Here is a 25,574-nt window from a genome sequence, read left to right as displayed (position 1 = left end):
GCATAGCAAAAGGCTCTGTGACCCATTGAGTGTGAGTGAGTAGGGGACGCACACAGAAGACCAAAATTTGAGGTGTGGGGGTTACGAAGGTTGGGGGGGGAGGTAAGTTGATAAAAGTTCAGAAAGATAATGGGGTGCCAAGTAATGGAGAGCCTTATGGATGAGCAAGAGGATCTTAAAGTCTATGATAAACTTGACAGGTAGTCAGTGCATGGACTCCACGATATGGGGTAATATGGCCACTTGTACCAAAACTAGTGAGGATTCTGGCTGCAGAATTTTGTACATATTGTAGTCAATTAATAGTGGATTTAGGTACAGCAGTGAGTAGATCATTGCAGTAGTCAAGTTGGGAAAACACAAATGTATGGATCAGTTTTTCAGCTACAGTGTATGATAGCAAGTTTTGAGGATCATTGGTACAAAACCAGTGCTAAGTGAGTCATTTATGATATTGATGATAATGGAGAATAGAGAATTAAAAAATTATTTAAATAAATGGTTGGGAAGAGGGTCATGAATGCAGGTGGAAGATTTGATATTAGAGACCAATTTAATCAGAGATGCAGAGTCCAGTAGAGAGAAGGGGGGGAGAGAGAGGAACCAGTAAAACTGGGTGGGTTAGAAAGTGATCTGGAAGAAACATGTGGTGAGGTAAGAGTTTGATGCCTTATTTTGTCAATTTTTGGAGGAGAAAAAAATCTAAGAATGTGTTATAGAGCTGTAAAGCCAAGAAGCAGCATCAGTATGTACTGCATATGAGCAAAAATGGCCACCACTATATAGCTATATAATTGCAAACATATATTAGTGCTCTCCGTTCTTGGCACTCTCCGCATTGTGGTTGACCCCTCTCCTCCCCTTGTGAACTTTGGCAAAATTGCCTCTGTTTGTTAATATCTACTTTATTTGTTGTTATATCTATCTTATGTTTTATATATATATATATATATATATATATATATATATATACACATACACTCACACACACACACATAGTATCTCACAAAAGTGAGTACACGCTTCACATTTTTGAAAATATTGTATCTTTTTATGTGACAACACTGAAGAAATGACACTTTGCTACAATGTAAAGTAGTGAGTGTACAGCTTGTATAACAGTGTAAATTTGCTGTCCCCTCAGAATAACTCAACACACAGCCATTAATGTCTAAACCGCTGGCAACAAACGTGAGTACCGCCCTAAGTGAAAATGTCCAAATTGGGCCCAAAGTGCCAATATTTTCTGTGGGCACCATTATTTTCCAGCACTGTCTTAATCCTCTTGGGCATGGAATTCAGCTTCACAGGTTGCCACTGGAGTCCTCTTCCACTCCTCCATGATGACATTATGGAGCTGGTGGATGTTAGAGACCTTGCGCTCCTCCATCTTCCATTTGGGGATGCCCCACAGATGCTCAATAGGATTTAGGCCTGGAGACATGCTTGGCCAGTCCATCACCTTTACCCTCAGCTTCCTTAACAAGGCAGTGATCATCTTGGAGGTGTGTTTGGGGTCGTTATCAAGTTGGAATACTCAATGAACTGTAGCTTCCCAGTGTCGGCAGCACTCATGCAGCCCCAGACCATGACACTCCCACCACCATGTTTGACTGTAGGCAAAACACACTTGTCTTTGTACTCCTCACCTGGTTGCTGCCACACACGCTTGATACCATCTGAACCAAATATGTTTATCTTTGTTTCATCAAATCATAGAACATGGTTCCAGTAATCCATGTCCTTAGTCTGCTTGTCTTCAGCCAACTGTTTGCAGGTTTTCTTGTGCATCATTCTTAGAAGAGGCTTCCTTCTGGGACGATAGCCATTTTCAGGGTCTTGGCAATCTTCTTATAGTCTAGGCCATCTTTGTGTACAGCACAGGGCCGTCTTTAAGGCAGGGCAAAAGGGGCAACGGCCCTGGGCCCTGTCATTGTTGTGGGGCCCAAAGCAGCTGCCTCATACTTGCCAACTATCCCAGTTTTTTTAAGTTTTAGTCATGTGTGAAGTGTTGGTACTAATTCTGCCGAGCTCTGCCCTATTGTTGTGTACAGATGGCTCACCTGCAGACCCTGTGTTGACATGTAAATAACCGTCATCCATATGTAAATAGCGGCAGCATTACTAAGTAAATAGCTGCGGGCAGTGGCATTGATATGTAATTAAAGCCGGCATTCGTATGTATATCATGCCCCCCTGCAGTGAGGAGATGATGTACTGTAAACTCTAGCAACTAATCAGTGAGCAGTAATACTGTACAGTAATCTCTAGCAACCAATTAACAAGCAGAAATCATTTGCTGTAACCTCTAGCAACTAATCAGTGAGCCGTATTGTGTGCTGTAACCTCTAGCTACCAGTCGGTAAACAGTAATTATATGCTGTAACCACTGGCAACCAATCGCAATAGCTGCCTGATCCGATACAGTAAACTGATTTTAAGTCTAGCTGCTATCTATTGTATGTCTCAGAGCAGGTGGAGAGTGAAATTGCATGGGGTGGGGGGGGGATACATTTTTTGCCCAGGGTCCAACAGCAACAATTTATTTTTTCAGATCCTCAGAGAGTTCATTGTCATGAGGTGCCATGTTGAACTTCCAGTGACCAGTATGAGAGAGTGAGAGTGATAACACCAAATTTAACACACCTTATCACACTTGAGACCTTGTAACACTAACGAGTCAAATGACATCGGGTAGGGAAAATGGCTAATTGGGCCCAATTTGGACATTTTCACTTAGGGGTGTAGTCACTTTTGTTGCCAGAGGTTTAGACATTAATGGCTGTGTTTTGAGTTATTTTGAGGGGACAGCAAATGTACACTGTTATACAAGTTGTACACTCATTACATTATAGTAAAATGTCATTTCTTCAGTGTTGTCACATGAAAAGATATAATAAAATATTTTAAAAAATGTGAGGGGTGTACTCACTTTTGTGAGATACTGTATGTATAAAAAAAAAAAATGTATTCACAAAATATGTTGTACTTTTAAAGGGATAGTGCAACCTATTTTTTGTTTAAAGTGCTTTTAGGTGTTTGGTATCCTGACACTTTTTGGTGTGCTGTTTTCCCTCATAATGTTTTTTTTCCGTAGTGCAGAGGTTTTTGTTTTTATGTACAAATATTATACCAGTGTTTATAGGTTTTCCTTATAACATTGTTCACCAATCTTTCCGCCATTGTTTTTAGTTGGATAGTAAAAGTAGCCTCTCCTTGGCTATCTTCCCACATTTTTGCTATCAAAGAAAAAATAGATTCTAAAAGCAAAAGGAAAAATAACCATGATTTAAAAATGGCTGTGTGTGGGAGGAGCTGAAGAGACACAGCTGTTGGGAGTTCAGGATTCTTGTATTTTACAGCACACCAGTCACCGAAGCTACATTAACTGCATAAAGCTCAGCCGTCTGCCTGATGACCACAAGGAATTTCACAAAAACAGAACAAAAAAGGTAATTTTTAATTACTCCTATTTATGAATCTGTGGATAGTGAATGCATTTTTTTTTCTGTGGTTTAGGAAGAGCTTGCCTTAGCTAAATTACTACGAAGTTCAGCTAATTTTATAAATAAATGTACACATACTGAAAGAGCCTATACATCACGGAGTTGTGTCGAGAAAATAAATAACTATACCGAAAACACACACAATGCAATTATATATAATTTTGAGAAATAAATGAATGGGATTGATTCGACAATGTAAAGCCAGATGTAACTTTGAATGTATTTTTATATTATATACATTGCTCAGAAGGTTTTCTTGTTTGTTTGTTTTTTGATTGCCTATTTATATTAAGTTGTGGTAATGCATGTGTGTTGATGGGCAGTGCTTTAGGGCAGCCCATTCATTAAGAATTGTACAGTAAGGGCCGGTTCACACTGCAGGCGAGGCGAGGCGACTCCGACTTGCCTCGCCGCGACCTGCAGCGGCCTCGGCGGCGACTTGCAAATGACTTCTGTATAGAAGTCAATGCAAGTCGCCCCGAGGTCGCCCAAAAGTAGTACAGGAACCTTTTTTCTGAGTCGGAGCGACTCGAGTCGCTCCTCTCAGAACGGTTCCATTGTACAGAACGGGGGCGACTTGCGAGAGCGAGGCGAGGCGAGTCGTGTCGCCTCGCATCGCCCGCTGTGTGAACCGGCTCTTAGGGAAAGGACAAAACTCCTGTTACATTTGTATTTCTGGCTGTGACCCAGTTGCAGATGTTTCTTCACTTCCTGTCTGGTTTAACAGTTGTCACCGGGATGGACAGTGAGGGAATATTTCCATAATGAAGCCCCAGAAAGTGGTAAAAATCTTCTCCACTCAATCTAAAACTAACAAAAAAAATTCTTGACATACCATTTAAATAAAACTGTTACGCATAAATAACAGTTTTTCATAATAATAATAATCATAACGCTGTTCAAACTGGATTGGATTTGAATCTCCCGGGCGGCCACTGTAACAAAGTTCCGCCTCCTAGACCGGCTCTCAGCTCCTATGATACATGTCACACTGATTCAATTTCACTTCATTGGTTCAGTGTTCTGTCTATCTCCCAAGATAATAGCTGCCCCGATTCTCCAGTACCTTTTCAGTGTGTGTATGTGTATTCTGTGTGTGTATACTGTATGTGTGCATACTGTGTGGCCCCATAATCTATTGCCTGGGGGCCTCATAATCTCCTATTGCCTGGGGGCCCCATAATCTTCTCCTATTGCCCAGGGGCCCCATAATCTTCTCCTATTGCCCCGGGGCCCCATAATCTCCTATTGCCAGGGGCCCCATGAGTTGTCAGTCCACCCCTGTCATATGCATATATCTAGGAACAATATATAGGGGGGGCTCATAGGATACCACAGTCAAAACTGGGGGGGGGAGGCACTAATACTTTTGTTTTTGGGGGGGCACTAATAATTTTTTCACTGGTGTCAGAGAATGCAGACATGTTTCAAGAAATGGTCAGAGACTGTGGAAATGATACAAGAGATCAATGCATCAAATGCAGCCTACCATTTCCCATCAAATGCTACCTCATCGGCACCCACTAGTTGCAGCCTACCAGTGCCCACCAATTGCAGCATACCAGTGTCCACCAAATTCAGCCTTATCAGTGCCCGCCAAATGCAGCTTATCAGTGCCCATTAAATGCAGCTCATCAATGTCCACCAATTGCAGCCTACCAGTGCCCACCAATTGCAGGCTGTCAGTGCCCACCAATTGCAGTCTACCAGTGCCCACCAATTGCAACCTACCAGTGTCCACCAATTGCAGTCTACCAGTGTTCTGTCTATCTAACAGGAGCCTGTCTAGGAGACGGGACTTTGTTACAGCGCACTATTAACCCCCAGCTCTGGTCTCAGCGGACGCATTATTAACCCCCAGCACTGGTCTCAGTGGACACACTATTAACCCCCAGCACTGGTCTCAGCGGACACACTATTAACCCCCAACACTGGTCTCAGCAGACGCATTATTAACCCCCAGCACTGGTCTCAGTGGACACACTATTAACCCCCAGCACTAGTCTCAGCGGACACACTATTAACCCCCAGCACTGGTCTCAGCGGACGCTCTATTAACCCCCAGCACTGAACTCAGTGGACGCACTGTTAACCCCCAGCACTGGTCTCAGCGGATGCACTATTAACCCCCAGCACTGGTCTCAGCAGACGCACTATGAACCACCAGCACTGGTCTCAGCGGACGCACTATGAACCACTAGCACTGGTCTCAGCGGACACACTATTAACCTCCAGCATTGGTCTCAGCGGACACACTATTAACCAAATACCCCTCCCCCTACAGTCACCCCACTAAGGGTTTTTCTAAGCCTTGTTGTGATGGCTCACTTACCTCTCCTTCTGGTAGTCAGTTGGTGGCCTGATCTTCTGCCTCCCCGAGTCCTCTCCTCCTGTCAGGTCCTTCCTTCAACCCAGGCCTAGTGGCAGCCCAGGGCATACCAAGAATGCCACAATCTCCCGCCCTGAGGTGGCAGCAGGGCCCTGGATCCATGGCTGGGCAAAGCCCCTGAGGGCGCTCAGCTCTCGATCATCAGTGCCTAAGTGGGTGGGGTGATGAGTGGATCCTCCCTGTGCGTGCTGGGCTGCAACAGCATGTGGGGGGAGAGGCCACTGTGTGGGTGACACAGACAAGGAGAGGAGGAGGGAAGGGAGCACTCTGGCGCTTTGGCACCCCCACCTCTTCGGCGCCTGGGTGCACCCACCCAGGATCAGCCCTGGATTCATGAAAGGCCATCTGAACATTTATGCCCCATTTACACCTGTGCAATATAATACATTGTCCAATGAGCATTAATACACAACAAGAGGGTTGCTATTCTTTTCTAAGAGGCCCATTCACACCTGTGTGCTGCACTGCCATGCTTTGGGAAAAGCAGTGCAGGTGAATTTTTTTGGTGCATGGACTTCAATGACAGGGTCTGAAAAAATAAATGTAACTCATTTTCATGTGTTTTTGCACATGACAAGAAGCACACATACCCTAGCAACCACTACTTTATCTGTTTTCATTGGCTAAGCAAAGAATGCATATAAATGTGCTAAAAAAATATGCTAAAAAAATGTGCTAAAAAATGTGCTAAAAAAAGAAAACATATGAAAATACAGACACAAATGTGCGCATCTAGCCTCAAATATATTTTTGGTTTATCGTATGGCAAAAGTCTAGCAAAGTCTTATAGTTGGTTCTCTTTAAAAAGCCTCTCCTGTCAGCATGTTGAGAAAGACCTTTGTTCTCTGTGTGGAAGCAGTGATCTCCCTGCAGAGGTTTGACATGCCTCCTGGTGTGTTAGCTATAGGTCTGACTTATTGGGAGTGTCATACCTCTGCAGAGAGACCCCTGCTTTCCTAAGGAGAGCAACAGAGTCCTTGGCATACCCTCTGCCTCCTTGGCTGCAGCTTCTTCTGGCTCCTTCTACCTCTAGGCTGCAGCTGCTTTCTAAAAAAAACACTAAAAAACAAAGTGTCGAACAAAGACTTTGTCCGACTTTTGTAATCTGCAGTACTGCAAGACTTATAAAGTAAGAGGGAAAGTCAACACTTTTAGCCAAGCAGTCTTTGCTGTATTACAAAGAATTGTCCCTAATGTTTGGACAGGTACAGTAAAACAGTTCACATGTATGTGCAACGCACCCCCTAATGAGCTGCAAATAGACTGGGATCCCCCACCCTGCGCAGCCACGAACTCCGAGAACAGTCAGTGACTTTAGAGAACAGCCTGTGACTTTAGTTTTTTTGTTATTTATTGAGGGTAATAACTTGGATGGAAATTCTAAAAGAAAAATATGTATAGCGCTATACCAAAGTACTAAATCATAAATATACGTGAAAACATATATATATATCCAAAATACAAACTTGGAACTGATTCATATATAGTATGTAAACCCAGACATGGTGATCAAGACAATGTTCAGTGAAAAAATATTATTTTAAAATTATTATTTTAGAAAGTGTAGTCCATAACCACTTTTTAAAGTGCAAGTGTCACTACACTCCTAAAAAAAGGAAAAATTGGTGCCCAATTTGAGTAAAATCTTCCAGAGGTGTACTCTTCCCAAGTGCAACACCACCACCACCATGAGAATGGAGGAGGCTTACAGAAAAACTTGGACTTAGCTAGGCATATGCCCCCCAAGTCATAAAGGCTTGTGTACAAAACTCGGCCCGATGAATGTAGGTAGTCCACAGTCTCAGCTCACACCACAATTCGTCAGAACATCAATTGGCAGATGATCATTATTTTTCCAAAGATGTCAAATAAAGGACGGGATAGTACTAATGTGCGTGGAACCATGAAAATAAAAGTCTAACATAGCGTAATACTGTCACACAGAAAAGCTTTAATATAAAAAGTAAATAAAACAGTCACATTTTACGAGTATCAATCAGCATATAGATAAATGCAAGCGATGTCTGCAAAGAAGTCCACCCAATGCGTTTCGAATACGGAGTGGACCCCCCCAAAGCATCGCTTATAAAAGAATGGTGACCCCCAAGATGTTCATGGCGCCAAAACACTTCCGCTTGATGTCACTTCAGGTTGGAAACCGGGAGGACGTAACTAATTCCAGGCCGTTTTTTAAAATAGTAATTGTATTTCCCCTTTAGTGCCATCATGCATATCAAAAATGGGTGCTAGAGTCCATTGATAAAAAGACAGCCCACTCAAGGCATCTAAGAACATATTACGTCCCCCACTATACTAAGCGTACATTCCTAATAGCCAAGCCTCACTTCTAATGTGCTACCAGCCAATGAGCTGTCTCCAGCTTGGCCTCTCCATGAGAAAGAGGCTTGGCTCTACCCACTTCTGGTTCGACGCCTGTCTACCACGCCGCTTTCTGAAAGCAAGGCTTGGCTACAAAAACTTGGATGGGGATGGGAGGTTATGAGAAGCTCACTTGACTTCAACAACTTCAAGGACAACTCCCTATATGCATACAGTCTCTATATTTAGCTAATTTCCTTCCTCCAGCACACGGTTGCAGAACCCAGTTAGATCATTATGAAGATCTGACAGTCGCTCAGTCAGATTAAAGGCGATAGCCCATTACAGGCAGGAACCTGAGGCCCCTTACTGTGTATAAAGAATTACAGTGTCCAACTTGTATAACTCCTGTGGCCTCTGATCCCAACACCACCTCTTCAGGCACTGCCAATCCACTTCGCTGCAGCTGCCCCTTTCACTAGCCCTCCAGGCTAATTTCTCTCGACAGTCCTCCAGACTGACACTCACCAGCCCACCCGTCTGACTCTCAGGAGATCTCCCAGACATGCTGACCTGCACTTGCTGTCCTCTCTTCTTGTTCCTGAGCCTCCAGGAAGGGCTTCCTCTGTGTGTTTTGGCAGGATCCTTCCAGCACCCAAGCCCCAGACTAGGATGGATCCTCAAGAGTCACCGACACCCTTCCCAGCACTCCATCTCCATCTTCCACCCGACTACCCCTGCTGGCATGACTCATACCTATTTATGAGGTGGCCTGCCCCCTGACAGCCGTTTTACTGGGGATAAGGTCCTCATAAATATTCCAAGCAGCTCCTCCTTACATCCTCCCAATATGTCCAGAATATTCTCCAATGTTCCAGAAAACAGGAGGAGGCACCAGAGAGGCTGCTAGGATGAGTCATCCAGTCCTTACCCAGATTCACAGCTCACTCTTAGCCCTGAGTTTAAAATACATTTACCTACACTAGGAACCTACACTAAGAACCCTAGCACACTAGAAGGTGCTACAGTACATCTTTATTTTATCCAAATAGTTAGCTGTTATGCCAAAGTTCAGCTTTAATGGGAATATAGATTTTTTTTTTATTACATGTAGTGTACATACCCAATTTAGAATCAGCATCTGCCTCTTACAGTACCTCTACAGCAGAGATCAGACAGGTGTGGAAGAAGCAGCATAAGCTGACAATCAGCTGTGCTGAAGTACAAGGAACATGCTGATAGGAGGAGAGAGCAGGGGAACATGATTAGTTTATCAGTCTGCTGCTTCTCCTTTCATCAGCTGTTGGGGACAGAAGACTTGGGAGGTGGTGAGAACTATAAGTGTTACTGAACCTGAAAAATCAGGTCTCTCCCCTGACAGACAGGGCTGTGTTGTGGGGCAGAACTGTATGAATCCCATAACTGGCAGACCAAAAATATATCCCTTGGCAGGAAAACAGTATTTAATCTGCGTATTTAGCTGTTCACCTGGAGCTTTTATGCGTTTTTCAATATGTGTATACCTGTAAATGTTGCATACAGGGGTGGTATATTTTTTAGCACGTATATTGAGATATTTTTGCCATAAAGTAATATTTGTTATGACGTTCATACTGTATAATCTTTACAAACATTGAGTATATCCGTCACATGCAGTGCTGCACATTGGCTTGCTGTACTACTCCTTCTCTCAGAACAGGTCTCTGGTTGACTCTGCATTAAAGTAGTTGCAAACCCTTACAGACCACTTTAACCTAGGCTTACCTGTAGGTGCAAGAAATATCTCCTTAACCTACACAGTTAAGGAGATATTTCCCTAAATCAGGCACCGATGTGTACAGCGCAGGCGCACTGAGCGTGCCGTTAGTGAAGGCGATCATGCCGTCACTGACAGGTTCCGCGCGCATGCGCCGGAGTGACGTCATGACTGCTCTGGCCAGTCACAGCGCCGGAGCAGCGATACCCGGAAATCACTCTGGGTATCATGGCGGCAACAGAGGAGGTGGACGAGGGTCGCTTCAGGGGGCTTCGAACTCAGGTAATTCATAATGAGTTAGTATGCTATGCATACTAGCTCATCATGCCTTTTTCCTGCAGGGTGTTGTTTTCTTTTTGTTTTTTTTAGAGAGGGTTTACTTCCTCTTTAAGACCACTAGATGGAGATGACAATTATAGAAAATAATCATGAATGCTGTCTGAAGAACTATAGTCCATTTAGACAACTTTTTTGTATAAGCTATCGCAGATGCCTATCTTTTCTAATACTGTACTCATTTTGGAATATACACGAATACGTATGATATAGGTGATATATAGCAAGTACTCGGAATGGTCCAGTGTGGTAAGTGGGGTCCCCTAAGGATTTGTCCTGGGACCAATTCTGTTTAATTCATTTATAAATGATATAGATGATGGGATAAATAGCTCAATCTCAATATTTGCGGATGATACAAAGCTAAGCAGGGCAAAAACTTCTGAGCGAAAACTTAAAAAAATATAATGGGTTGGGCAACTACATGGCAAATGAGGTTTAATGTTGAAAATGTAAAGTAATGCATTTGGGCACTAAAAAATACAAACGCAAGTTACTCGCTAGGGGGAGAACATCTGGGGGAATCTAGGATGGAAAAGGACCTGGGGGTTCTAATAGATGACAGGCTCAGCAATGGCATGCAATAGCAAGCTGCTGCAAGCAAAGCCAATAGAATTAGCATGCAATAAAAAGGTGATTCAATCCAGGGATAAAACGATAAATTTCCCACTCTACAAGACTCTGGTCCAGGCACACCTGAAGTATGCTGTCCAGTTCTGGGCACCAGTCCCCAATATGGAGGTGTTGGAACTGGAGAGAGTCCAGAGAAGGGCAACAAAGATAATAAAGGGACTAGAGGATCTCAGCTAAGACTACAAAGAGCGAACCCGCACGAGGCCCCCCTTGGCAAGCGGCTTACTAGGGGGGTACTCAGAAGAGGGGAGGAGCCAAGAGCACCAGCAGGGGACCCTAGAAGATGAGAATTGGGGCTGCTCTATGCAAACTTTTTTTTTTTTTTTTTTTTTTTTAATAAAGGTTTAATATGACTAATACATTTGTGATACAATAAAGTTACCAATTTTAATACAGAAATTCTGCAAGTGATATAATTGTCCATTTTTCTGTTCTTTTCTTTACCTATATATACTAATCCTACCCTACTCTAATGAAGACTTAAAAAAATGTTTTTGGTTTAAGATACATACCATTCATTAAATGTGGCGATTGGGCTGCATTACTTTTCTTTTGTCATTTTTTTTCTTTATTTTCATTGGGTGGTAATGCCAGTAACACACCAGCCCTAGGGTGACAATGCTCACTCACCGTTTTCAATCAGGAGAATAGAAACAAAATAAGACTAGGGAACCCTGTCCTTCTCTTATTACTTGTGACATAGAGCAATAGTCTGCAAACTGTGGTCCACGGGCCAAATGTGAACATTTCTTTGCCTTAACCACTTTCAGACCGGACCATTTTGCTGGTAAATGACCAGAGGTCTTTTTACAATTTGGCACTGCGCTGCTTTAACTGGTAATTGCGCGGTCATGCAATGTTGTACCCAAACAAAATTTGCGTCCTTTTCTTCCCACAAATAGAGCTTTCTTTTGATGGTATTTGATTGCCTCTGCGATTTTTATTTTTTGCGATATAAATGGAAAAAGACCGCAAATTTTGAAAAAAAATGATATTTTCTACTTTTTGTTATTAGAAAAATCCAATAAATTCAATTTTAGTCATACATTTAGGCCAAAATGTATTCAGCCACATGTCTTTGGTAAAAAAAAAGTCAATAATTGTATATTTATTGGTTTGCGCAAAAGTTGTCACATCTACAAACTAAGGTACGTTTTCTGGAATTTACGCAGCTTTTAGTTTACGACTGCCTATCTCATTTCTTGAGGTGCTAAAATGGCAGGGCAGTACAAAACCCCCCCAAATGACCCCATTTTGGAAAGTAGACCCCCTAAGGAAATTGATAAGTGGCATGTTGAGCCCATCGAATATTTTATTTTTTTGCCTCAAGCGATTGAATAATGACAAAAAAAAAATTTTTTTTTTTTTTTACACAAAGTTGTCACTAAATGATATATTGCTCACACATGCTATGGGCATATGTGAAATGACACCCCAAAATAAATTCTGCTGCTTCTCCTGAGTACGGGGATACCACACGTGTGGGATTTTTTGGGAGCCTAGCCGCGTACGGGGCCCCGAAAGCCAAGAACCGCCTTCAGGTTTTCTAAGGGCGTAAATATTTGACTTCACTCCTCACTACCTATTACAGTTTTGAAGGCCATAAAATGCCAAGATGGCACAAAACCCCCACAAATGACCCCATTTTAGAAAGTAGACACCCCAAGCTATTTGCTGAGAGGCATGTTGAGTCCATGAAATATTTTATATTTTGCCACAAGTTGCGGGAAAATTACAAACTTTTTTTTTTTTTTTTTTCACAAAGTTGTCACTAAATGATATATTGCTCACGCATGCCATGGGCATATGTGAAATGACACCCCAAAATAAATTCTGCTGCTTCTCCTGAGTACGGGGATACCACATATGTGGGACTTTTTGGGAGCCTAGCCGCGTACGGGGCCCCGAAAACCAAGCACCGCCTTCAGGCTTTCTAAGGGCGTTACAGTTTTGAAGGCCATAAAATGCCAAGATGGCACAAACCCCCCCCAAATGACCCCATTTTGGAAAGTAGACACCCCTAAATTTAGGGGTACACTAGTGAGACTAGGTAATAAATGGCGGGTGCCCTGAAACTATAAAAAAAATAACTAACCAACCAGCGTCACCTGTAACAGTTATATGGTGATCACTGGTGAAAGGGTTAACTAGGGGGCAATCAGGGGGCTTTATGCGGTAGTATATGGGGGTCCCTGGCGCTATAAAAAGCTGCGGCGAACCTAAATACCTACCTGCCTAACTAGCGTCACCTGTGACACTAATACAGCGATCAGAAAAACGATCGCTTATTAGGCTGGGTTCACACTGGAGTGATGTGGGAACGCCACGAATGCGCGGCGGGTTCCCGCATCACATGCCTCCCGGCGGCAGTTCACACTGCCCTATGCGAACTGCTGGGAGTGTCAGTGAAATGTTAATGACACCCCCAGATCAGTTCGCATATCGCAGTGCGATCTGCAAACTCGGATCGCATGGTGTGAACACCCATGCGATCCGATTCTGCTGCAGACCAAAAAAATGGTCCCGTGCGAGTTTGCGGCGGGTGCGACACGAATTCAGCCATACTATCTGTATGGCTGAACTCGAATCGCACAGAGATCGGATGTGATTTGCACTGCAGTGCGGTGCGAATCACATCCGTTCTCATAAACCGCTGCAATGTGAACCCAGCCTTAGTGACACTGGCGACGGGGGGTGATCACGGGGTTAAACCTTTATTGGGGGGGTTAGAGGGGTACCTTAGAACTAAAGGAGGCTAACCCTAACTGCCCTAACAGTTATTACAGTCACAAATGACACCCGCCGGGTGATCAGGGGGTTAAACCTTTATTAGGTAATAAATGGCGGGTGCCCTGAAACTATAAAAAAATAACTAACCAACCAGCGTCACCTGTAACAGTTATATGGTGATCACTGGTGAAAGGGTTAACTAGGGGGCAATCAGGGGGCTTTATGTGGTAGTATATGGGGGTCCCTGGCGCTATAAAAAGTTGCGGCGAACCTAAATACCTACCTGCCTAACTAGCGTCACCTGTGACACTAATACAGCGATCAGAAAAATGATCGCTTATTAGGCTGGGTTCACACTGGAGCGATGCGGGAACGCCACGAATCCGCGGCGGGTTCCCGCATCGCATGCCTCCCGGCGGCAGTTCACACTGCCCTATGCGAACTGCTGGGAGTGTCAGTGAAATAATGACACCCCCAGATCAGTTTGCATATCGCAGTGCGATCTGCAAACTCGGATCGCATGGTGTGAACACCCATGCGATCCGATTCTGCTGCGGACCAAAAAAAGGGTCCCGTGCGAGTTTGCGGCGGGTGCGACACGAATTCAGCCATACTATCTGTATGGCTGAACTCGAATCGCACAGAGATCGGATGTGATTTGCACTGCAGTGCGGTGCGAATCACATCCGTTCTCAAACCGCTGCAATGTGAACCCAGCCTTAGTGACACTGGCGACGGGGGGTGATCACGGGGTTAAACCTTTATTGGGGGGGTTAGGGGGGTACATTAGAACTAAAGGGGGCTAACCCTAACTGCCCTAACAGTTATTACAGTCACAAATGACACCAATGCAAAAAAAAAAAAAAAAAGCAATTGGTGTCACTGTGACTGGGGGGGCAGGGGTAATTGGGGGGGTGATCGGGGGGTAAAGGGGGGGTGTGAGTGTGCCTGGCATGTTCTACTGTATGTGTGGTGTGTTGGTGCAACTCACCGAACCTCTCTCCTCGGTGCCGGAACGAAAAATACCGACACGGAGGAGAGAATACATCACTTCCTCTCCTGTGTTTACATTACAGGAGAGGAAGTGATGTCACGGAGGATTTCCATTCGTCGAGAGCGATCGCGAGGGGGTGGCCATGAATGAATGGCCGCCCCCTCATCCCGGATCGCTCTCGAAGGAATGCCGACCGCCGCAGGCACCGGGGGGGGGCCCGATCGGGCCCCCCACCCGCGGGCAGGCAGGGACTTATATATACGCCCATATGCCTGCCCGTGCCATTCTGCCGACGTATATCGTCGTGCGGCGGTCGGCAAGTGGTTAATGTGGATGTAAACCCACTCTCATCTCACCCATTCTAAACTACTGCAATTTTGGTTATCTAGAAGTATATACATGCCTCCTGCATGTATACTTATCTGTCAAATGTCTCCCCTCTGTCTGCTATGAGATCCGAAAAACTGCAGATTCTGTGGGTGGGTCTGTTTTCCAGGGCTCAGTGGGTGGAGTTGTGATATCAGTAGTCTCCCCGCCCACCTCTACACTCCCCTTATCAACATGCATTTTCTCCTGTGTATTTCTTACACTGAACTTCTGCTATGATCACTAACATCCAGTAAAAACCCAGAAAATTCCCCACATAACTTCAGCAAGCCAAATCATGCTGAGGTGGGGATCAGCCAATCCTTGCAGAGCTGCTGAAGAAAGGAGTGGGGGTGGGAATTAAAAAATAATGCATGTCTTAGGTTAGTTCACAAGATATATAAATCCCCTGTCAATCACAGCAAGGGGGAAGAACAGACAAAGTTTTCAGTTTGTCCATTTTATTTCACTGAAAAAAGATATGAGGATTGCTCAGAGCTGGATTAACTCTTTGTGGCAAGACACAGCTGATCTGAAATCCCATACTCTATATTGTGCCAGACAAAAAAAAAGAATTTGGGGTTTACATCCACTTTAACACCATTGGTGAGGCATCATTCCTTCCACTGACACCAACGAGGAACTAATCCTCCAACTGATACCAATGATGAGACACTATTGCTTTTACTAATACCAACAATGGGGTACTATTCCTCCCACTGATACCAATGATGGGGCACTATTCCTCCCACTAACATCAATAATGAGGCATGATTCCTCCCACTGACATCAATGAATGGATACAATTCCTCCCACTGACACCAATGATTGGACATGATACCGTTCACTGACACTAACGATGGGGCACTATTCCTTCCACTGACACCAACAATGGGGCACTATTCCTTCCACTGAAAACAGCAATGAGGTACTATTCCTCCCAATAATACCAACAATGAGGTACTAACACCAATGATGGAGTACGCTAACACCAACGATGGAGCACGATTCCTCCCACTGACATCAACGATAGGGCGCTATTCCTCCCACTGACATCAACGGTGGGGTACTATTCCTCCACTGACACAATGATGAGGCACTGTTCCTTCCATTTATACAAGACACTATTCTTGCCATTTATACAAGGCACTATTCCTCTCAGCAAAACAAACAATTGAGCACTACTCCTTCTAGACGTGTGCATTCGTTTTCGTCCGAATGCATTTTCGTCCGAATTTCAGGTATTTTCGTTTTCGTTTTGACAAACGATAACGAAAGCACAGAATCCGAAAAACGAAAGATCCAACATAAATAAATGCTTTATTTTCCTTTTTCTTGTTACAACAGTTCGATATAGAATAGGAGATTCGACGTGACTCTGACAATAACAATCTGTGTCTATAGAACCTATGGTCGAATGTGCCTAACCTTACCTCTATTAGTACAAGATTATATAGAGAAAATATTCGACAGAGAAAAAATATTTGACAGAGAGAAAAGATTCTGCAAGTTACTGTTCTAAAAAGTGTTTGGGGACCTAAGTCCTGCCCCAGGGGACATGTATCAATGCAAAAAAAAGTTTTAAAAACTGATGTTTTTTCGGGAGCAGTGATTTTAATAATGATTAAAGTGAAACAATAAAAGTGTAATATTCCTTTAAATTTCGTAGCTGGGGGGTGTCTATAGTATGCCTGTGAAAAAATTGACGTGGGGTTTCCCCTAAAAATCCATACCAGACCTTTTATCCGAGCACGCAACCTGGCAGGCCACAGGAAAAGAGGGGGGACGAGAGAGCGCCCCCCCCTCCCTCCTGAACCGTACCAGGCCACATGCCCTCAACATTGGGAGGATGCTTTGGGGGTCTGTGACCCCTCAAAGCACCTTGTCCCCATGTTGATGTGGAGAAGGGCCTCATCCCCACAACCCTGGCCCTGTTTGAAATGGTAAGGGGGTACAAAAGTACCCCTACCATTTCACAAAGAAAGTGTAAACAATAGTTAAATAAGACAAACTCACTTTTGAAAAATTCCTTTATTAAAAAAAAAAAAAAGATTCCAGCAGTGGTAATCCACTCTTGCTATCCAGCGACGGATGATATCTCTCCAGCGATGGTTGATCTGATCCAGCGCAGCGAGTCCATCCATCTTCTGTCTCCACTTTGTGAAATGGTAGGGGTACTTTTGTACCCCCTTACCATTTCAAACAGGGGGGGCGGTATCTGGGGATCCCCTTGTTAAAGGGGGCTTCCAGATTCTGATAAGCCCCCTGCCCGCAGACCCCCACAACCACCGGCCAGGGTTGTGGGGATGAGGCCCTTCTCCACATCAACATGGGGACAAGGTGCTTTGAGGGGACCTGAAGGATCTGGTATGGATATTTAGGGGGAACCCCACGTCAATTTTTTTTTACATTTGACGCAGGGTTCCCCTTAATATCCATACCAGACCTGAAGGGCCTGGTAATTGAATTTGGGGGACCCCCATGCTTTTTTTTTATTGTATTTTTTTTATTTTTTATCAATGACTTTTAATGAGTGTTCTCTGTATTACGGAGCCGACAATTCATAATAGCTGCGAGTGATTTTAACCACTTGAGATCCGCGCTATTGCCAAATGACGGCATTAGCGCGGATCTACTTTTCCGGGACTACGTCTATTGACGTTGTCCCGTGTACGAGCGGCCTGCGCGCCCCCTGAGGGGCACGCGCGGCGCGCTCTGTGATCGGCGAGTCCATGAGACTCGCCTGATCACCGATCCGTGCAAGGGGTCGATCCCGACCCCTTATCACGTGATCAGCTGTCAGCCAATGACAGCTGATCATGTGATAGAACGGAGCCGGTAATCGGCTATTATTCCTCCTCGCGCTGACAGCGCGAGGAGAAAAAAAAAAAGCCGATCACCGGCGCCCGTGATCGGGACATCAGTCCCGATCACGGCCAGCAGTACAGGCGGCCACCTGCCCCCTGCCAGTGCCCACCTGCCCACCGCAGTGCCATCCTGAATAAAAGTAAGTGCCCCCCATCAGTGCCCCCCATCAGTGCCCATAGTGCCCACAGTGCCACCCACAGTGCCACCCACAGTGCCATCCAGCAGTGCCACCAACAGTGCCACCCACAGTGCCCACAATCTGCCTCAAAGGTGCTGCACCCCAGTGCCGCCCATCAGTGCCCAGCAGTGCCGCCCATCAGTGCCCAGCAGTGCCGCCCATCAGTGCCCAGCAGTGCCACCTATCAGAGCCACCTATCAGTGCCACCTATCAGTGCCCATCAGTCCCATCTATCAGTGGTACCTATCAGTGCCCATCCGTGCCACCCATCCGTGCCACTTATCCGTGCCACCCATCTGTGCCATCTTATCTGTGCCCATCTTTGCCCATCAGTGCCGCCTTATCTGTGCCCATCGGTGCCGCCTTATCTGTGCCTATTAGTGCCGCCTTAACTATGCCTATCAGTGCCCACCAGTGCAGCCTATCAGTGCCCACCAATGCAGCCTATCAGTACCCACCAATGCAGCCCATCAGTGCCCACCAATGCAGCCTATCAGTGCCGCCTAATCAGCGCACTTCAATGAAGGAGAAAAATGACCCGTTTGCAAAATTTTATAACAAACTATTAAAACATGATTTTTTTTTGGCATCTTTTTTTGTTTGTTTAGCAAAAAATAAAACTCCGAGCTGTAACTAAATACCACCAAAAGAAAGCTCTATTTGTGGGAAAAAAATGATAAAAATTTCATTTGGGTACAGTGTTGTATGACCGCGCAATTGTCATTCAAAGTGCATCAGCGCTGAAAGCTGAAAATTGGTCTGGGACTGAGGGGGGTTTAAGTGCCCAGTAAGCAAGTGGTTAAAGGACTTTTTTTCCTGCATAAATGACACTTTGTGCAGGGACAGTTCTAAGCACCAGAAACATGAGCCCCTTCACAGGCATAATATAGACACCCCCCAGCTACGAAATTTTTTTTAATCGAAAAACAAACTTTATTGAAAAAAAAAGAAAGAAACAGAAGATAACATACATAGCAGGCATACATACGATACATCAGATAACGTGGGCCAATCTGGCCAAGGCAGCGTTGCATACATGAGAGCATTGGGTTAGCTGCACTGTATATGGGTCCGACACCCATCATGGGTAGATGCATTACCAGCTACGAAATTTAAAGGAATATTACACTTTTATTGTTTCACTTTATTCATTATTAAAATCACTGCTCCCGGCCGTTATGACCCTAATTACGGACTTTGGTGCTCTTTCTGGCTTTTCTATTAACTGGAATAAGTCAGTACTCTTACCCCTAGACCCCATACCGACCGCCCTCCCTGACTGTGCAGCTATGATTCAAGTGGTGTCCACTTTTAGATATCTGGGGGTGCAGGTTTCCCGAGAGGTCGCACATTATGTTCAATTAAACCTGGTCCCCCTGCTGACTAAATTTAGGGAAAAATGCAAGGCTTGGTGCAAATTACCGTTATCAGTGGTGGGGCGGGCTAATCTTATAAAAATGGTCTGGGCTCCCCAATTATTATATGTTTGCCACAACTCCCCGGTGTGGATACCCAAGTACTGGTTTGACAAAATAGACTCCCAATTCAGAGAATTAATTTGGCGTAAAAAAGCTGCCAGGATTAGTTTGCGAACGTTACAATATGGTAAAGAGGACGGGGGCCTGGCTGTTCCACATGCCAGGGCCTATTTTTTGGCGTCTCAACTACAGCAGCTTGGTGGCTGGGGACTGGAAGATTCACTGGACCCTGTTCGCAAGTTGCTGAGCCATACGGCTCACCACCGTGTAGCATTCTCAAACTTAGAGGCGGGCTTCCCTCATCTTCCTAAGGGTGCTCCGACTGTGGTCTTATTAAACACACTCTGGAAATATGTTAAGCGACTGTTGAAAATCCAGGGCTTTTTTTCTCTTACCCCTATTTGGGACAATGGTTTTTATTATCAGCTGCTGAGACTCAAGGGTTTCCGCAGCTGGCAGGTGAAAGGTCTGGAATACTTGACCCAATTATACAATGGCCCTACTCTTAAGTCTTTTTTGGAGCTACAGAGGGAGTTCGCACTACCACGCACTGATTTTTTTAAATACCTTCAATTGAGACACGCCTTACAATCTCAGTCCAGAGCTACCCCACTTGCCTTGGTTGACCATGCAATTATACACTCTATCATGATGACGGCCAGTAGGAAGGGTATGATTTCTAAGGGGTATGCCATTATTACCGGGGTGCTTCAAGACTCGGCTATGTTGCCGTGCAGGCGTGGATGGGAAGGGGACCTAGGACCTCTAGATGGTGAGACCTGGGATATCTGTCTTATGTCTGCCCACAGGGTATCAGTGTCGGCCTCCCAGAGACTTTCCCATCTTTATTTGTTACATAGAGCCTATAAGACACCAGCTAAATTGTATGCTTGGGGCCTCCGGGACTCCCCCCTGTGCCCTAAATGTAAAAGAGACCACGGTGACCTTCTCCATATGTTCTGGAAGTGCCCTAAACTGACTCGTTATTGGACTACGATTCTGGAAACTATTCTTCAGGTATTTCGAATCATGATTCCCACAAGCCCGGTGATATGTCTGTTGGGGGCCCTGGACGAAGAGTCCCTTACCCCGGCCGTCTGCACGGCGATTCTCAGACTGCTTTATATGGCTCATAAACTGATAGCCCAGATGTGGATCACGCCCAGGGTACCCAGCAGGCAACAGTGGATTGATCGGGTTAACGGGATGTTGATACGTGAGAAGCTGGCATACCAACATAGGAATACCCCCCAAAAGTTTTATAATATGTGGCAGGACTGGCTGGACGTCCCAGGTCTGGCACCGCACCAGTTGATTCAGAATAGGTTACTGCAGGGCTGATTTGACCTTGACATTTACCATGGGTCCTGTCTTACCTGTTTGGTTTGGTTGTATACAATTGTTGAAGCATGCTATTGAATGCTAATAATTGTGGGTATTGTGTACGGTACTATTTCTATGTGTTCTGTGGCTCAGGGATCTCTGACTATCTCTCCCTCCCCCTAGTTTATTCTGCTTTCTTTTTCTGTTAATTTTTTTTTACTTTGTTTCTTTTGAATAAGAAAATGAAAAATTTGAATACTGTAACTGCACGATAGCTTTCTCCTTCTTCCCTCTTGCTTCTTATGCTGAGGACAGATTTGCTGACATCCTGTCTATTATCCGGTCTCCCTTATTCTCATTTACTGCACCTCCTTGATCTGCTGTTTCTGGGAAGATTATGTTTGTTACTCTGATTTCATATTGTGTGTGTTCTCATTATGTGAGGCCATTATATGGATGTCTTGTACCATTATGTTTTTCTAATAAAAACTTTTTCTGATAAAAAAAAAAAAATCACTGCTCCCGAAAAAACGTCAGTTTTTAAAACTTTTTTTTCATTGATACATGTCCCCTGGGGCAGGACCCAGGTCCCCAAACACTTTTTAGGACAGTAACTTGCATATTAGCCTTTAAAATTAGCACTTTAGATTTTGAACGTTGGAGTCCCATAGACTTTAATAGGGTTCTAAAGTTCACACGAAGTATGCTATATACTAGCTCTGTCGAATCTTCTTTATACATTCGACAGACACCATAAGCCTTCAAAGACAGATTCGACCGTAATTCATGTGGATTTTCGGACGAATGCAATTTTTGAACGAAAAACGAAATAAATAAAAACGAATTTCGGGAGTAACTAAATAAATTAATTTTTCGGACGAAAACTAAATTCCGAAACGAAATATTTTACTTTGCACATGTCTAACTCCTTCCACCAACACCAACAATGTTGTATGATTCCTCCCACTGACATCAGTGAATGTATATGATTCCTTCCACTGACATCAATGATGGGGCATTATTCCTTTCACTGACACCAAAGATTGGGCACTATTCCTACTGTAACCTACATGGTTCAGACCACTGCCCTTTTTACCAACTTGTGACAAAGGACTGGTTAACCTCACACTGTGCTGTCACTGATACGCAGCAATAAAAAGATTTTCCAGCTTGCAGGACTACAATCTAGGTGTCAGCAGATTAAGAGCAATTGTCACTGGATTTAGTTATATTTTATATTACTAATACTACCAGTTATCATTGGTATTTTATGGGATCCTGCACAGAACTGTACTGGAATATCCATACCATAACTAAGCAATTAACCCTTTAACCCCAAACTGCCACCAGATAGCTTTGGGATTATCAACCCTTTACAATAAGAGCAATGACCATTATTAATCTAAATAAAAATCTGTACACTTACTGCCACCACAGACAGGTATATCCAGAGATTTACCATGTAGTAGAGCTCTTCAGAGACAGGGATCTTTAAAGTGTAAGTTCACCTTTACAAAAAATCTGTAAGGTTAACCTACTCTGGAGCCCCTTCCCATTGCACCCGATCCCACTAACCTGGTGTCCGGCAATCTCCCGTTCTGACAGATCCTATCTCTGCTTTACCAGTCCAGGGATTTGAAATCCCTGCGGCTTTCTCTCTTCCTCGCCTGCAGTGACAGGACGGGCTACGTGTTTTCTGATTGGTGAGGGTGCTGACCAATTAGATTACTCCTATACGTACCTCCTGACGAGGTATGTTTAGGAGATTGAGCCACAGGGGATTACTAAACCCCGGACCGGTGAAACGGCGACACAGTGTGTCAGTGTGGGTGATCACCGGACTCCAGGTCAGCGGGGCCAGGGTGGATAAGGAGAGGTTCCTGTGCAAGTTCACCTTACAGATTTTTCTGTAAAGGTGAACTTACCCTTTAAGTTTGTTTTAGGGTATAAGAGACACTTTTAACACTTTTCAAAATATTGTTTAATAAAGAAAAAGGTAAAAATGGTGCAAATAAAATATTGCCACAGATCCAGTTTTCTATACGTATTAATATCTATGAATACCTACATGTTACAGTCTGCTAACTTGCATATCATTGCCCAGCATCAAAATTACCTTTGAAATGAATATAGATATGACAGGTTTAAGATGCCCAGTTCACCTAGAAGAGGAACTGAGCCATTCTGCTCCTGGTACTCCTAGGGTAGCAGTGTTTGGGCTCAAAACGCTACTAATTAACTGAGGGAGGTAGATATGCTATTATTTCAGAAGTTATGAAATACATTGGGATTATGGATTCTACCCAGGGAAAGAGCAAGAGATGTGTATTGCTAGAAACTTCAAGATATTTATGATAGGGGGAGATCATGCTTGCAATTGTGATGGTTTTATTAGGGTTTCTAGACTAAAGTGTGGATTTGGCTAATAGGGGCGGGGGAGGGGTGTCTGCATCTGTCCTCTCAAGGATCTAATAAAAGGGTTCTGGCATTGGCTAACAGTTTGTGTACTGTATGAACTGACAGAGCAGGGAGGGGGAAGATCACTGCAGCTATATCTCTGGGGGCACCCATGCATGCTCATTTCCGAGTCCTGCTGCTGCGTCCATTGACACAGACAGCGGGAGTCGACCCTATCCCCTGCTCCCGTGTCACCAGATTTGATTGACAGCAGTGAGAGCAAATCACTCCTGCTTCTATTAATCTGTCCATTGGGGAGAGAGACAGCAGCAGGAGCCCACAAGATTTCAGGCATCATCAGCAGTTTTCTTTTTTTTATAACTTATCAAACAGGTATACCATGAAGACAAAACAATTAACCAAGACTCAAATGGACAGTATAAAAGAAGTTCATTGTCAGGGTTAACACATACCAAATTTTCCACAATTTATTCTAAACATTAGAATGTCAAAGCACTGATCTGGCCATTAGCTAAAGAAACAGGAGGGGGCCTGAAATCTGTTGTACATTGCGCATTCCTTCCTGCTGACCAGGTATATGTCTGACCTTTAGACTGTGATATGGAGTCTGAACAACTAAGTGGTTTCTTGATATAGCTGAGCAGCTCACAAACCAGACTGTGCTACACATCATACTATAACAAGACCTATCAGCGGGAAAGAATAAAAGGAAATTTAGCCTTTAAAAAAACATAGACGAGTAGCAGCTTGTTAATGATATAAATTACCATTTTCTGCCAAGTCTGTTAGTGTGTGGATTAATGCTACAATATAGTGTGGAATTCATTGTGGGTGCAGGCATTTCAAACATGGAGCACTTTATCCTTATAGCCCACCCATGACCCATTCGCTCGGAGCAATATATTAACATCCACCAAATTCCAAAGGTGGAACTCAAAGATAAAAAGATTTTAAAACCAACACAGTGATTTCTAAAGAACACCAATTTATTAACAGACAGAGCTAAAATACACTCACATGGTATTGTGCACATTGACTGGTGAACTACAGGTAAGACTGTTTCTTGAAACACTGACAGTAAGATAGAGCCTATTTGAGCATTTAAAACTGTCAAAATAATTCCCATATGTCGATGCTTACTAAAAGCAGCTTCCATCTATATTGCTTCCAGTGGTGGTTTTGAGGAATATTGTATGCCATACACAGTACTTGTAGTACAAAAGATGATGTTGCACTGCCCAAATTGATACCTAATATGTCAAGGTTATGTAGCAAGGTCCCAGGCCTCCTTTGATCTAATGAGAACCTCTAGGGCCAGGGATAGCTGACATCCCTCTGTATGTAGTGGGTTGTGAGGCATGGTGGGTGAATTGAATGCAAAAGAAACTATTAATCTTAAACTTTTTTGGGGGAGAGGGGGTTAGGGCCAGGAAACCCTTAGGTAGTTGCAAGATTAATTGGCAGACTCCGAGACTTCAATAGGAGGACAGCCATGCAGGGAAAGGCATCCAGCAAGATGCCACATCTGCATGTGCAGGTATGCTTTTTCGTATGGCAACAGTCTAACAGTTCCAAACACAAAGCTAAAAGTGGTTGTAAACCCTTACAACCAACTTTGACCTACATGTAAGCATAGATTAAGGCTTACCTGCAGGTCCAAGAAATATCTCCTAAACCTACACGGCACTGAGCACGCCACGGTCAACGGCGATATGCCGCAAGTGGCGGCTCCCGTGCGCATGTGCGGGAGTGACGTCATCACGGCTTCGCCGAATGACAGCGGCGGAGCAGGAGACCCACCGAGAAGATGGATGCGCCGGACTACAGTGACTTCGCTGGCTCCTGTGTCAGGTAAGTGACACATAATGTCAGGTAAGTGACACATAATGGACTACTATGCGATGCATAGTAGTCCATTATGCTTTGCCTTTGCAGGGAATGAAAGAAGAAGTAAACCCATCAGGGTTTACTTCCTCTTTAACAGTTCCTTCACTTTTACTAAAGTCACCCCTTGTAGTTCTTCAGCACACCAAGCTCCCGGTCTCTCACTAGACCCACTGATTCACTGCCACTAAATCCCTTGAGCTCATCCAATCTTCACAGTGGTATCTTCCTCAAGCGTCACCCCTTCTTCTCTGCTGGGTCTCAAATTTGGCACTCTAGATACCTCTCAAGCTTCACTCCCGCTGGCATGCTCGCACCCTGGCTTGATACCCACTGAAGTTTCCCAATTCTTCACCATCCCCGGTTGGTGATAATGCTGCTCCGGTACTTGCTTCA

The 25,574-nt window shown here is 44.3% G+C and overlaps 1 protein-coding gene across 1 annotated transcript in view; it reads left to right on the top strand.

Moving 5' to 3' along the window:
* Positions 1 to 3,341: 3,341 nt before the first annotated feature.
* The window catches only part of LOC143960131 (matrix metalloproteinase-21-like), a 113,235-nt gene continuing 91,002 nt past the window's right edge, over positions 3,342 to 25,574 (top strand). The window contains exon 1 of the mRNA XM_077468427.1: positions 3,342 to 3,452. The gene's annotated coding sequence lies outside the window, so the exon portion shown is untranslated. The remainder of the gene's footprint in view (positions 3,453 to 25,574) is intronic.

This window comes from Lithobates pipiens, unplaced genomic scaffold (assembly GCF_037356315.1).
Source record: "Lithobates pipiens isolate NorthernLeopardFrog02 unplaced genomic scaffold, aLitPip1_a1.2 Scaffold_8, whole genome shotgun sequence".
Lineage (NCBI taxonomy): Eukaryota > Metazoa > Chordata > Amphibia > Anura > Ranidae > Lithobates > Lithobates pipiens.
Note: the sequence above shows the minus strand (reverse complement) of the source record. Positions and strands in the feature narration are given on the sequence as shown.